This window comes from Staurois parvus, unplaced genomic scaffold, assembly GCF_062004578.1.
Source record: "Staurois parvus isolate SC_StPar_1 unplaced genomic scaffold, SC_StPar_1.0 ptg000186l, whole genome shotgun sequence".
Lineage (NCBI taxonomy): Eukaryota > Metazoa > Chordata > Amphibia > Anura > Ranidae > Staurois > Staurois parvus.
This window is the reverse complement of record NW_028317982.1, coordinates 6,923,645-6,939,450: the sequence shown is the minus strand read 5'-3', so window position 1 is coordinate 6,939,450 and position 15,806 is coordinate 6,923,645. Positions and strand designations below refer to the sequence as shown.

At 40.6% G+C, this 15,806-nt stretch overlaps 1 protein-coding gene across 1 annotated transcript in view; it reads right to left on the bottom strand.

Annotated features, from left to right (window-relative positions):
- The window catches only part of C1QTNF7 (C1q and TNF related 7), an 87,544-nt gene that overhangs the window by 55,845 nt on the left and 15,893 nt on the right, over positions 1–15,806 (bottom strand). The window lies entirely within an intron of this gene.

Sequence of the window (15,806 nt, the reverse complement as noted above, 5' to 3'; positions counted from 1 at the left end):
AGATACGATTGACAGGTGCTATACTTTGCATGAGCCATCTGGCAATGTGCTGGTACTATCAACTGCTAATAGCTGTTAAACCTTTTATTTATTTATGTTGTTTTTTGCATAATCCTGTATGACTACATATTTATTATGTCTTTGATTCTGTTTTTGCTTGCTGTAGGAATATGTGTTTTGTTTTCCCTGAAGAAGCGGACCTTGTCCTGTGCATTGTGTTGGAATTTTGAAGCAAAGTACCTACTCATGGAAAGGAAACTATATGTTTATATTTTCATCAACACCTATGATACTATCAGTTTAGGTGTTCTATACCTACCAATTCACTACATGTTTCCATTGTTAGCCATGTACTATTTGTCTATCACTGTCCACAGTGTAGCCTTTATGTTTTGAGGCTATAGCTGTTGGTTATATGTAGTTGATGCCCATGACGCCCATTTGCATCTAAGACATCAGTAACATTTTCTCACCTAATATATTTTATGATTTTCTGTGTATATGTGTGATGATTATGCTCCACAAGTTGTTGGTTCTTTTTAACCTAACTGCATATCATGTGTACTCTCCAGTGCTTCAGGAAATGAATAGCCAAAGGGAAGCCAAGGGGACCAGGACAGAGGTGACCAAAAGATGATGCTTCAGGGGTGCAGACCTCCTCAGACGGGGAGATCAACCACTGGAAAAACAGTAAACAGGTGGCTCACACACCTAGTGCATTATCCAAGGTTTATTCAAAGGTATAAAAGACAAAAACATACAGACGAAGCATGTATCAACAGCTTTTGCATAAAGAAGATGGCCACAACGGCAGGCAAGGTGTTCCAACTGTCAGTGCAGTCAAAATACTGACGCGTTTCGGGGACGAGTCCCTGTCCTCAGAGCTGCTGACCAGCCTGTATGAAGGTCAAGCTATAAATAACCATGGCTCAATGCCTTGGGAGCAAAGCTCCACCTCCTCTGCTCGTAAGAGGGGGAGGAGTTAGAGGGGGTTATTTAAAGTGCAATATTAAGTTACTTATATGAATATATACATACATAAATAAGTAAATAAATAAATGTAGCATTTGCATCGTATTCATATTTATTATTATTATGTTTATTCATCTTTGCAAATGATGCAGTGATCGGCACTGATGATCAGTGCGCAGCAGTGCCTCCCACCTGTGCCACCCACCTGTGCCCATCAGTGCCACCCACCTGTACCCATCAGTGCCACCCATCAGTGCCCATCAGTGTTACCCACCTGTGCCCTGCAGTGCCACCCACCTGTGTCCATCAGTGTCATCCACCTGTGCCCTGCACTGCCATCCACCTGTGTCCATCAGTGCCATCCACCTGTGCCCTGCACTGCCATCCACCTGTGTCCATCAGTGCCACCCACCTGTGCCCAGCAGTGCCTAGCAGTTCCACCCACCTGTGCCCAGCAGTACCACCCATCAGTGCTGCCCAGCAGTGCCGCCCATCAGTGTCGCCCATAAATGCCACCTTTCAGTGCAGCATCATCAGTGCCAGCTCACCAGTGCCTCCTATCAGTGCCCATCTGTGCTATCTATCCATGCCACTTCATCAGTGCTGCCTATCAGTGCTGCCTCATCAACGCACATCAGTGAAGCAGAAAAATTACCTGTTTGCAAAATTTTATAATAGAAACTTTACAAGTAAAACTTTTTTTTAAAATTTTTTGTTTATAGAGCAAAAAATAAAATTAAATACCACCAAAAGAAAGCTCTACTTGTGTGAAAAAAATGATAAAATTTCATATGGGTACAATGTTGCATGACCGCACAATTGTCATTCAAAGTGTGACAGCGCTGAAAGCTGAAAATTGGCCTGGGCAGGAAAGGGGTATAAGTGCCCAGTAGGCAAGTGGTTAGTAGCAAAAATTCAAAAATATTGTTTTTTTCTCAAAATTGTCAGTCTTTTTTTATAGCGCAAAAAAATAAAAACCGCACAGGCGATCAAATACCACCGAAAGAAAGCTCAATTGGTGGGAAAATAGGGAAGTAAATTTCAATTGGATGCAGCATTGCATGACCGCGCAATTGTCAGTTAAAGTAACGCAGCACCGTAACGCAAAAAATGGCCTGGCCAGGAAGGGGGGGGGGGGGTAAATACTCAGAAGGGTAAGTGGTTAAATCCCCTATAAAAAACAGCAGGTTGTCTCTCACTAGATCCAGTTGAGATTGCTAACAATAATTTAGGACAAAAACACGAAAATATACAAAATGATAAATTAATAATAAAATAAAATTTAATTGTTATTAACAAAGCAATTGATATCTCAATCGATAGATGTGTCTGGGTTTGGCGGTTGCCAGAAGAACGGTACTTGCGTGACTGCATCGTGCCAAGTGTAAAGTTTGGTGGAGGGAGGATTATGGTGTGAGGTTGTTTTTCAGGGTTTGGACTGTGAAGGGAACTCTTAACGTGTCAGCATACCAAGACATTTTGGACAATTTTATGCTCCCAACTTTGTGGGAACAGTTTGGGGATGGCCCCTTCCTGTTCCAACATGACTGCACACCAGTGCACAAAGCAAGGTCCATAAAGACATGGATGAGATTTGGAGTGGAGGAACTTGACTGGCCTGCACAGAGTCCTGACCTCAACCCAATTTTGGGATGAATTAGAGTGGAGACTGCAAGCCAGGCCTTCTCATCTGACATCAGTGCCTGACCTCACAAATACGCTTCTGGAAGAATGGTCAAACATTCCCAAAGGCACACTCCTAAACCTTGTGGACAGCTTTCCCAGAAGAGTTGAAGCAAAGGATGGGCCAACTCAATAATAAACCCCATGGACTAAGACTGGGATGCCACTAAAGTTCATGTGCATGTAAAGGCAGGCGGCCCAATACTTTTGGCAATATAGTGTACTTTAGATCAGCCTCTGACAGCACCATTATGACCTTCTAGCCTCCGGCGTCCTGACAACCAATGACATCATCATTTGATAAGAAGTATGTTAGCTGCCTGCACATCATCCTATTTTGATCCTTCCCTGCCTCTCTCCATCAGTGCTGGGGTCACATCAGCTCAGTGATGGAGAAAAACTGAGGGAGAAGAGAAACCATGGAATACTGGTCAGTACCAGTGTGCAAAAGTATATTTGCTTTGGAAGAATAGATCACCTATAATGTTGGGTGTCCGACATGTGTGGATGTTGCTGCATTATAGAAAACTATTAGAATAGTTTTTCACATTTTAGAATGGGGTGCCCTTTTAAAATTATGGACAGTCTTGAGGCACCACATTTTAGAATGGGGTGCCTAAAGACTGTCCATAATTTTAAAGGGTTACTTGGGACTGTCCATAATTTTAAAGAGTGCCTTGACTGAAAAAAGGTTGAGAAACACTACTTTAGACAATGTAAGCACAGGAACCTTTGTTCCTGTGCTTCATGTAGATGTTACTTTGGAGTCCATGCCTCAACAGGTTAAGGCTATTTTGGTGGCAAAAGGGGACCTACTCAATATTAAGTGTGTAGTCATAATGTTATGGTTGATCAGTGAATGTAAAAACATTATGGATTCCCTTTTCCAAGCTCATGTTGGTGTTACTAGTACAATGCTTGTATTCATTATTCAGGCTGCAACAAAAACACACAGTTGTTAAAGAAAACCTGTACCAAGGATAATGCAAAGGCTACCACTGCTGAAAATATTAGCTGTCTTGCTGGGCCCATTTTCAATAGCCTTCATCAACTTCCACATGTGTTCTGGCTCAAAGCTCAAAAAGAATTCAAGTCATTTCAGAATCCAGCCTTTTCAGATGGTGATAGCAGCCTGTGTATTTCTCTGAGCACATAACTAGGATTGCAAACTAGCCTTATTAGATTTTAAGGACAAACCACTAAAATGAACATCCTCCCATGTATGGCAGTATTGCCAGCTAGTTGGCCAGCTCTCAGGAGTCATTTAGTTCACAGAATAACTATTTTTTCAGTTTATGTAGAACTAATGAGCTGGAATCAAATTTCTAAAGCGCTCAGAGGGGTCACTAAGTTGTTTAAGGCCTTAATAGACAGATTTGGGGTTATTGTCTCTGACACCTGCAGCCACTTTTCTTCCACCCCCATTATACCAGTACAATGTTGACTTAGTAAAGCATTAAAGTAATGGCTGTAACTATTATTATTCATAAAAGGGTCCTGTGGAATGTATTGTATAAATAGTTTTAGTTTCTTGTGTAATCAGCTTTGAGAACATCAGCATATTTCTGAGGTTTCCACTGTAATTATTTTTAGTGTGCCATTTGCTGTCTATGTCTGCTGTTGTCTCAGAGCCCAGCTGGACAATCTGCTGCATGCTTAGTTTACCACATTGGCACTCCATGGACTTCCAATCCCAGACATCACTACTGGTAAATGAGTAACATGGAAAACTACTTTCATTTAAAATATTGGTATTCCATATTAAATATCTGCATCATTATGCATTTTTTTAAATTAGTTAAGTTAAAAGTGTAAAGTTTTTTAAAGTTATTTTTCAACTTCCTATAAGAGGACAGGCTGTCTAGCAAAAGTAGCGGTTTTTGTTGCAACCCAGGGGAAACACCCTTGTGACATCACTGTCTGTATCTGGGCAATAATGTCAGGGGAACCCCTTCCCCAGAGTCCCATGGGCACTTAAAACCATGTCAGTGGTGGGAACTGTTTGAGCAGTAAAGAAGGGGGGACCCGTGCTCTCCCAACTCCCAACTGACATGGCTATAGCATAGAGTGCAAGATATCTTTTGGAAATCACTGGAATTTGGAAAGGTAAATATTAGCTAAAAAAGAGTAACTTTTAAAATGTGGTATACGTTTACAATTTTCTCTTACATACAGTACATGTATGCATTCAAAGGATCCCTAAACCCAGTTTGTGAGGGAGGGGCCACCACCTACTTGCCTCCCCTGAGGAGGCAGGTAGGTGGAGCATTAGCATGGTACTTGGGGGGAACCCTGCTTTTTGGGGAAGCCCCCATTTAAAGCACCTCTTCGCTGTTTTTCTTTTATATAAACACAGTTTCAGCACCATGGAAAGTATGTCAGCAAATGAAAGACAGGACATTCTTGGTATTTACCAAGATTCACCCAAGACATTTCCACAAAGATTCATCCAAAGATCAAGAATAGCTGCTACTGTACTATCAAGATTTGTTCTGGTAAGAGTTGAACTAATAGGATTGGCCTATTGAATATCATATAATATATAGGATGAATATTGCTAGAACATACAGGGCAAATCTCACTTACTTGAATCTTACGATTTTTTCACTCAGCAAATTTTACCAGTAAAACCTTAATAAACATATTCTTTGTATATCCGTATAAGTTTTTCAAGTCCACAGGGTGACAACAATTCAAACTTTCATTGCAGAACTAACAGTATTGGCAATTGGTTACAGAAAACAGAAAAATAATGCATCCACTGGCAAGATCAACAGGTAATAATAAAACAGTATATTACAAGGGGAACTCAAAAAATGCAAAACTGCAGTGTACTGTATATGATAGTGACAAACTGCATCAAAAAGGCCATTTTAATTTTGTCTAAAGTTCCATTTTTTTTGTTTAACCAACTCAATACCGGGCAATTTTACACCTTCCTGCCCAGGACAGTTTTCAGGTTTCAGCGCTCTCACACTTTGAATGACAATTGCACGGTCATACAACATTGTACCCAAACTAAAATTTTATCATTTTATTCACACAACTAGAGCTTTCTTTTGGTGGTATTTAATCACCGCTGGGGTTTTTAGTTAAAAAAAAAAAAAAAAAAAAGGTTTTCTTTGTTTCTGTTATAAACGTTTGCAAATAAATAATTGTTCTTCATAAATTTAGGCCGAGATGTATTCTGCTACATGTCTTTGGTGAAAATAACCCAAATTAGGATGTATTTTTTAGTTTGTAGGAAAGTTATAGAGTTCACAAACTATGGTATAGATCTGAATATTGATCAATCCTGAAGTACTGACAGCCAATCTAATTTCTTGAGGTCCAAGAATGTCAGAACAGTACAGATATCCCCCAAATGACCCCTTTTTGCAAAGTAGACAGTCCAACGTGTTTCATAAGAGGCATGGCGAGTTTTTTGAAGTTGTATTTTTTTTTGTCATAATTTTTCGGAAAATGAAAAAATTAAAAAAATTAGTTTCACTATTTTTTTTTTACATATTGTCACCAGTGCAGTACAGCGTCATCATATAACTGGCACGGGGGTGATCAGGGACACTGACTGGTGACAGTATGAAAAAAAAATATATATATATTTTTTAAATTTTTTTTACTTTTTTTATTATTTTTTATTACATTTTTTTTATTTTTTTAAGATTTATTTTGCATATTTCACTATGACCAAAGTAGTAAAAGTAACATTGTACTACTTTGGGGAAGTGATCAGTATTTTTTTATTTTTTTTTACACAATTTGCTTATAGCAAAGAATTACTTTGCTATAAGCAAGCATTTACCTGAATGACATCGATTCATTCAGGGTTTTTTTTTTTTTTTTTTGTGCTTAGCTGTGATTTGACCACAGCTAATCACATGACATGTGCATGTGATTAGCTGTGACCATTCACAGCTAGACACTAGTATACAATGGATGGCATGAATTAAGCCATCCATTGTATACAACTGTCATGTGACGAGCTGTGATTGGTCACAGCAGTTCACATGGTACAACGGGGCCGGTACTCAGATCTGTCATCGGCCGTGTCCGAGGTACATGGCCGGTGACAGATCGTGCCGCTGCGCCGCTCTACAGGAGCGCAATCTGCGCATGTGCGGGAGGACGCCATATGGCGTCCACCTGGAACGCTGATGACATTTGCCGCCCGCTATTCGGCCATAGGGCGGGCGGAAAATGGTTAAAGAAGAGCTCGAATTACTGTCCTGTTCTTTTTTTGTTGCCTGGGACTCCACTGGAGACAAAATGCTATAGGAAAACTCATAACAATAGACAGAGTTGACAATAAAAGCCTAGCAGAGGATCTAACCCTTCTTCACAATAATCAAAATTCAATGGAAATGTATTGATGAGAATTAGGCTTCAATATTGTAAAAAAAAAAAAAACTATAAAGTGTATCAGTTCATTAAATTTGTAAGGGTGCGTCACTGTTTTGGTAGCAAGCACAGAAGTGTGCATAGGTTCAGTGGTGACCAGCGCAAATGCATGTGTTTGTGCTATAGCATCGAGCACAAAAGTGGGTGCCTTTGCAGTGATGGGTAAAGTGGGGGCATGTGGGAGGATGGAGATCAGGAAAAATGGTACTGCACACTGTTTCTGAATATTTGATGATTTCCTTTTCTGCTCATTTGATTGACTACATACATTTACCAACAGTTTTTTCTTACTACAACTCTTGTACTGACCATGTGAACATAGCAGGTAGACATCCACTTAGCACTTCCACCTCCTTCAGTCTGAGTTAGTGCAATGGTCTCAGCATCTACAGAGCATAAACAGCTAAGAAACAGAAATTTAGCTTGAAATGTAGCTGAACAAGTGTATCTCTCTGATAAGTTTAATTTTGTCTAGTTTCCCTGTTTATCAATAAATTTTGAATTTTTAAAATAAAACATATGGTTACATGATGGGTCTCATTTATTCTGAAAAGAATAATGGTGTTTCAGACAATAGCCCTATGTAATGTACATATTTTCCTCCTTTCTGATTGGTTACTGTCCTGCATCACTGATCGTTTGAGGGTTTGCTTACATAAGACGCATTGTCATGCATTTTGCTCAAGCAAAAAGTATCAACAAGAGAACATGTATTACTTACGTTACACCAGAATACTGCATTGAGATGTGTTGAGAAAAAAGTCTTGCTTGCTGAATTTTTTGGCATTTTTACCTGCATTTTCCATTTAGGTCAACTGAATTGGACCTTTCAGACTGCATGTATAACTAGTCCAAAAATATGTCTAACAAACACATTTGATGTTGAACAAACGACAAGGCCAGAATTTCTGCAGACACTATTAAGACTCATTCATACTACAACAGAAATGTGGAGCTTGGCAGGCAGTTCTGAGTTCTTTCAAACTGAAAAACTTAGTATACATATAGGGGCATTTTTAGATTTTTTTTATGTCAAATGGATCTGAGCTGTTCCTGGCTCTCCCTTTTCTCTGCTTCTGGTCATTGTCATCAGCTGTTATTGGGAAGGGGCTTTGTAGGATGGCAATTGCAGGGAAGATATGACAGCTGCTGTCAAAAAGGATTGCTTGTGGTCCTTTCAGTGGGAACTCCAATCAGTGGTTGTTTCCTATTAACAATATTAGTTGTTCTTGTAAGCAGTTAGATCTTCAATCAGGCCCAGCAGCCTACCCACCCATCCTTTTGTCATGACTATCATTTTTTGGTGGTTATGCCACCCGCATTAGCATATGGACAGCGTGCTTCATTTCAGTATTCACCAGTATTGTACATTTTAGGCTCAGGTCTTTACAGCTAAGCATCATGGGTAAAGTTTACATAACCTGCTCTTTGTTTTTTTTAAAAAAAAATGTTTAAACCAAACAATTAATGAAAAATAGTTTCAATTACTTTGGTTTCCAGACTCTTTTTTTCTTTCAATTTGTTTTATTATTTTCAAAGAATAACACTGTAAAAGGCATACAAAAATAGTCCAACACCGTGGCCAATCATTACAATGACAGGTCTCAATAAGCTTGAAGTTATTGTAAAGGTACAAAAGTAGAGTAACAACAAAGACTACAAAACCTGCTATCTAGGGGGGGGGAGTATCATGGGGGGGGGGCAGAGGTAATCCAAACAAGAGCCCCTTGACCCCTCTTAACATAAAATAGAAGAGATGAATGAGACCTTAACAATACGAAAAACAGAGAAAGGAGGAAAAGAGGAGCCATGAAATGGGGGGGTGGAGGAGAGCCTGGAGCCGCAGCAACAAAAGTGTAGAAGCCTCGCTGAGTAGAGGATACATACTAATTTACATAGTTTACACTATAGCTCAACCTGAACATATTCCGCCCCCGGGCCCCAAATGCATTCAAAATGTTTGGTGTATCATTAAGCTCACCGTTAAGTTGCTCATTAAGCATTATCCATTCGCCTGAATGCTGAGACTGATACAGAGAATTTTTTCCATAAATGGGATATAGTAAGCTTGGCAGCCAGCAACATAAAGAGGACTAGCCTTTGTTTCGAGCAAGGCTGCCCCTCCACTGGTTCATTCAGTAAGGCAGCTCGAGGCAACTGGGGAACTGGTATGCCCTACACCCTCCTAATAAGGACAAATCCAGCCTCTCTTTATTGTTAGTCTTTAATGGAATAGATAATCAGCCAAATGATTAGACAGGGTAATTGTAGCTTGCAGTTCACTAAAAGGGGCAAATTAGAAGCAATAACACAATTTTACAAAACAGAATAGGAAAGCTGTGCAAACATGGACTCTTCACAGCAATGTTTCTGTGGCTCAATCAGGGTAAAAGGTTGCATAGCAAAGCCTCTACAAGACTCTATAACACAAAGTGTAGCTGAGAATCAATACTATAGTAATAGTTCCAAACAGGGGCGGACTGACCATTTAGAAACTCGGGCACTGCCCGAGGACCCAGGGTCAGTAGGGGGCCCCATGAGATGCCCCTGGTACCTTTTTCATAGGCTTTTTTGAGTTTGGGCAAGGACACAGGGGCCCCATGATCCCCTATTGCCCGGGGGCCCCATGAGTTGTCAGTCTGCCCCTGGTTCCAAACACAAACAGCTACTTGAGATTATCCTCATAAACTGCATCTCTCTTAGTGAAGCCCATGGTAGATCTGGTATGTCAGGGTATTTCTGATATAAAATGATCAATGATACGAATATCAGTGGGACCTGCAGTCTAACTGAATACACTACTCAGCATCAGGGTTGCCAACATCTGATGTGAAATTTACTGACAGGGCACAAAAACTGACAGAGACATTTTTTTTTGCAGACAGTACAAACAGCCATAATGACCATGTTCAGTGTAAATATCAATATTTAGGCTACAAACATGTAGCTAGTGTGATTAGCAATGTGTTTAAGGTATAATAAAAGGTAAAAAAACTATTTCTATTTTTACATGAAGGTCAGTTTAAAATAACTCAGCACATAATTCCCCCTTACATCAGAGTCTGCAGGCTTCCCCTTTACAGTGCAAGGGAAAACTCCGTGGACGCTGAAGTAAAGGGGAGCACTTCAGACTCTGATGTAAAGGAGAACTCTGAGGACTCTGATGTAAGGGGAAATGCTGTGGAGTAAAGGGAAACTCTTATGTAAGGGGGTGTCTGGTCTCCAGAGCACCCCCACACACAAGAGTCCACAGAGCTTCCTTTTATAAGACAGTCCACAGAGTTCCCCTGTACATCAGACTCCGGAGTTCCCCTTTACCTCACAGTCCACAAAGTTCTCCTTTACATCAGTGTCTGTAAAGTAAGAGGGGACTCTGTGGACCCTGATGTAAAGGGGAATGCTGCACACCATAATGTAAGGGGGAATGTTGCAGATTGGTTACCGGAGCCCCTCTTACATCAGAGTTGCAGTGTTCCCCTTTACATCAGAGTTTCCACTTACATCAGAATCTGCAGAGTTCCCCCTTGCACTGTAAGGGGGAATCTTGCAGACTCTGATGTATGGGGAAATGGTGATGTAAAGGGGAACACTACAGACTCTGAACACGGAACAGACCACTTTCCACGGAGTGAAAACACTAAGGTAATGGGGGCTACTGATATAAGGGAGAACCTTTATATCAGTGTCCCCCTTACCTTAGTGTATTATTCACTCCCTCCTTACATTAGTGACCCCCCCTACAGACTTTGTTTGGCCTGGCTGGCTGGGAGCTCTCACTGACCTCCAGGCACCCCCATTGCTTGCTCGGGTCCAGTGTAGCAGGGGAAGGCAGTCAGACACAGTCCAGTGAAGTCTGGCTCCTAAGCACTTCCTCTGTCGAGTTCTCACCCAGACTAGAGTCCTCCTTTCAACCCCCGACAGGCGGCTCTCCTGCCCCTGCTCCTGAGTCTTGGCTCCTGAGTCTCATACTGCTGTGTGATTCATAAATGGTGTGGCACAATGACGTCACTGTGTGTCTGCCAAAGCTTGGTAAAGCTTAGTTCGGAACTGCGCATGCGTTTTTTTATGGGAGGCAACCATCTATAACAGACATTTATGGACAGCCTCGGATGATATTTACAAACTGTCTGTAAATTTATGAAGGGTTGGCGACTCTGCTTTGCATTTCAAGTTTCTATCAGTCTTAGAACTAAAATACCCTGAGGGACTGATATTCAAGACACTTTGAAGCTTATCTGCACTCCAAATAAACCAAAAGGACCCTCACCCTCTAATGAACAATGAGTTAGATTTACTATTCAAACAACACTTGAGGAAAAAAAAACCCTCTTGAAATTGAAACTTATTTGGACATATCAACATTGTTAAAGGAAAGACTATTACAAATCTTTTGTTTTCCAGGCTGTAGCAGACACAAACGCCAACCAGTTATATCACTTGGGAAATCTAAACTCCATGCATCACTATATCTCTAGCCCAACAAGAAACAAAACTTTGTTATATGCTCATCATAACATCAGTTACTTTTATTGTCTCAGTGTACAGAACTGCTAACAAACTGAGTTTGCACTCCACAAATCCTTAACAGAGTGAATCTTTTCTGAAACTTCTCCGCAAAAAGAAAAACCCAGAGAGAGAGGACCCCTTTGAAATCTGGAAAAACTGTAAAGTGTTCAAACGCTTTCCAAACTATTTATCTACAGTGCATCATGCCATATGGAGGACTGAATCATAATAACAATAATTTTATCAAATGTATGTATTGTTGTAACACTGAAAAAAGGGAAACAATTGTGATCTAATGGTATGAATAAGTTCAGAAATGAGTGTTAGAGCCTGGATTTGAACCCACGACTTGAGCTTTGTCTGGCAGTAACTCTTCTTGCTGAGACACCTATAATGTGAGACAGCTCCTTGGACAATTGCTTGACTGATCCTGCCGTGATCCTTGTTTGTCTTGAACCTTGAACCCCTTGATCCTCCCATGAACTTTCTTCTAAAGCCATGCATTTGCACTTCCTGTTTGCAAGATTATTGTGCTCTCTTCAACCAATATCCTGCTCTTGTCCATCCTGCTGCTATGCGTATTTATGGTACAACTCATTACTAACTCTTGGCTTGTTCCTTGACTATGCTTCTGCTTATCCCTATCTGCTACTGGACCCCAGCCTGGTCACCTCCAGATGGGGCTATCCTGAGGATGCGACCTGGTACTAACATGCAGCAAAACCCATCTCCACCATCAGGAGCTCTGGTGAACACCGGTTGGTACTTAGACTCTGAGCCCAAGTCATCTGCCAGGATTACCTGCTTCTGCACTTATTCAGCTGGTCGATGGGTGCCTTACTACTGCTATAGCTACTGGCCTCTGAGCCTGATTCCTGATCGTGACAATGAGAGGGAAAATGATGATGCGATACTTACATAGTTGTCCTTTGAGGATTTATTATTATTATTATACAGTATTTATAAAGCGCCAATAGTTTGCTCAGCGCTGTACATTACAAAGGGGGACAGAACATGTGACAGAGCAATAACAATACAATGCAAAACATGAGGGGTTCGAGGGCCCTGCTCTTTTGAGCCTACAATCTAGGATTCAAAATTATTACCTCAAAATTTATATCTTCTCAAATATTCCATGAATCAAATGAGAGAACATTAAAGATATAAGATAAGTAATATTATCCACACTAGGGGCTTCATCCATATTATTATGAGGGTAATATATCTGGAATTAACCCATATTTAAGAATATAAACTCCCAGGTAAGCTTACTTAATCCACTGAGTAAATCCAAATTTTTTTCAGAGACCCAAAATAGGAATTCCTGGTCCTAGAGCACCATCTACTGGACAGGTATGATCACTACCTAAATAAATATTTGGGTAATCAATAGAAATGACTTCCCTTTTCCTTAAATAAGGGAATTTTTGGACATAAAAGGGGATGCTTAAAGGGAAAAGAGGGTCTCATACACTGACACTCAACCATTGACATTGATCATGACACAGTCATCTGATCATCATCTTGACTCACCATCGTGAATCCCGGCTCTCCGTACCAGATCATATTCTATTTTGAGTGACCCTTGCAAATCCTCTGGGTGTGGTCCTATACCACAGCTATATCACAGCTGTCTTTGGGTGGTAACATATAAATTAATCTCTCCACTGCAAAGTGTCATCTTATTTCTGAATCTTAATGAATTTGGGACTTCATGTTTTTGTTTGATTCCTTAAGTGAAGATGACACCTTTGAATACGATTGACAAAAGTATATCAAACTAATTAAAAAATATGTCAATGCAACATTTAATTTTCCTGATATGTGCCTGCTGTACTATGTACTTGTGTGAAAAAAGTATCCTGTTCTCTTTGTATTGCTTCCTTTTTGTGAAATTCCTCATGTTCTTGCTAGTCTCTCTGATTTTGTATTAAAAACTGACCACACCAGGCATGAGAACACAGCATGGTCAGTTTTCTAGCTGTGCTGGAACTGTGCTTCTCTCCTTCAATGATCAGACTTGTGCTGCTATGCCCCCCTGCACAGCCATTCGCTGGGAAGATCAGTGTCCTGCTGCTTCTCCTCCCCCAGCTTTCTAAGCTCCTTATGCAGCTGAGAATAGATAGTATGTGATGACTTAAAAAGAAGGGAAAAAGATATTTATAATGTGTTTATATCAATACACAAATGTTTTTGCCTTTCATTTCTATTTTAAACCACGACTTGATTACTGCAACTCCCTCCTTACTGGCCTGGCTCGCCGCTGGCTATCCCCGCTTCAGTCGATCCTGAATACGGCTGCCAGACTCATTCACCTTTCCAACCGCTCCATCTCCGCCACCCCCCTCTGCCATTCCCTCCACTGGCTTCCGATTGCTCAACGGATCAAATTCAAAATCCTAACACTGACGTACAAAGCCGTCCACCATACTGCCCCGAACTACATCACTGACCTAATATCCAAGTACCACCCAGCACGCACAGTCCGCTCCTCACAAGACCTCCTTCTCTCTAGTTCCCTGGTCTCCTCCTCCCATGCCCGCCTCCAGGACTTCTCCAGGGTGTCACCCATCCTCTGGAACTTCCTGCCCCAACCCATCAGATTATCACCTACTCTCTTTTAGGCGCACCCTGAAAACCCATCTCTTCAGGGAAGCCTACCCCACCCCCTGCTAACTTGCCGACCTCCTCCACTCTTCCTACCACTCCATCCCCCACAGCTATCTCCTCCTGTGCCACCATCCCCTCCCTCCTAGATTGTAAGCTCGAAAGAGCAGGGCCCTCAATCCCCTCATGTTTTGCATTGTATTGGTATTGTTCTGTCACATGTTCTGTCCCCCTTTGTAATGTACAGCGCTGAGCGAACTATCGGCGCTTTATAAATACTGTATAATAATAATAATAATAATAAAATGGCTTGTTTTACAAGGTGAGGGTTCACATATACTCTAAGTTGAGCTGTGTCAGTGTAACTATTAGTATTGACCAAGTCTTTGCATTTTACTGCAGAGAATTTGAGGGGAGGGACTAATTGGGATGGACCTTGTTGTCTACTAGCATAGTCTATATTACTTGTATTCCAAGTTGGTGGTGACTATACCTACTGAATAAAATACAGGGAATCCAGTCTCTCCTAAGATGCTAGTTTCCAATATCTAGTTATACTTATTACTTTGAAAGCAAAGCGCTATTGATACAATGTGATTTTTTTGTATCTCAATAAATCAGACGTATATGATTGGTATGACATTTGTTTTATCGTTATGCAGTCTATACTTTTAATGAAAATTTTATTGTGCTAAAAATCTCTATATAGATTTAAAAGAACTCAGGAAATTAATAAAGTCAGCATAGTTTATATTTTCCAGTATGTTTTATGCTAATTATGTTGGCACAGGAGAAGGTTGGAGACATTGTCTTTTATTGATTACATAAACTGTTGGTATTGTGGTCTTGATTATAATATATGTGAACCCTCACTTTGTAAACAAACACATTCAGTTTAAAATAAAAATGGAATGGAAAAGATTTATGAATACATGTAAAAACATCATAAATACCATTCTTCCCCCTTTTTATTAGTGATCACATACCCTCTGTTCTCAGCTGCATAAGGAGCTCAGAGAGCAGCTGGGGAGGAACAGCAGCACACCCGTCTTTCCAGTGAATGGATGTACAGGAAGGGCGGTGTCAGCAGAAGTCTGATCATTCGAGGAGAGCAGGCTGGCTTCTCAGCACAGCCAGAAAACTGACCATGCTGTACTCTCATGCCTAGTGTAGTCAGTTTTTAAAAGGAAAGCAGGGGGACTGGCAGGAACACCAGGTATTTCAAACAAAGAAAGCAATAAAAAGAGAACAGAATACTTTTTCATACAAGTACACGGTACAGCAGGCACATATCAGGAATATGAAATGTTGGGTTGACATATGCTTTAATCACTTGCTTACCAGGCACTTTTACCCCCTTCCTGCCCAGGCCAATTTTCAGCTTTTAGCGCTGTCACACTTTAAATTGCAATTGCGCAGTAATGCAACATTGTACCCATATGAAATTTTTATAATTTTTTCACACAAATAGAGCTTTCTTTTGGTGGTATTTAATCGCCACTGGGTGTTTTCTTTTTTGCTCTATAAACAAGAAAATAGCCAAAAATTTGAAAAAAAGCTTTTCTTTGATTCTATTATAAAATTTTTGCAAACAGGTAATTTTTCTCTTTCACTGATGTGCGTTGATGAGGCTGCACTGA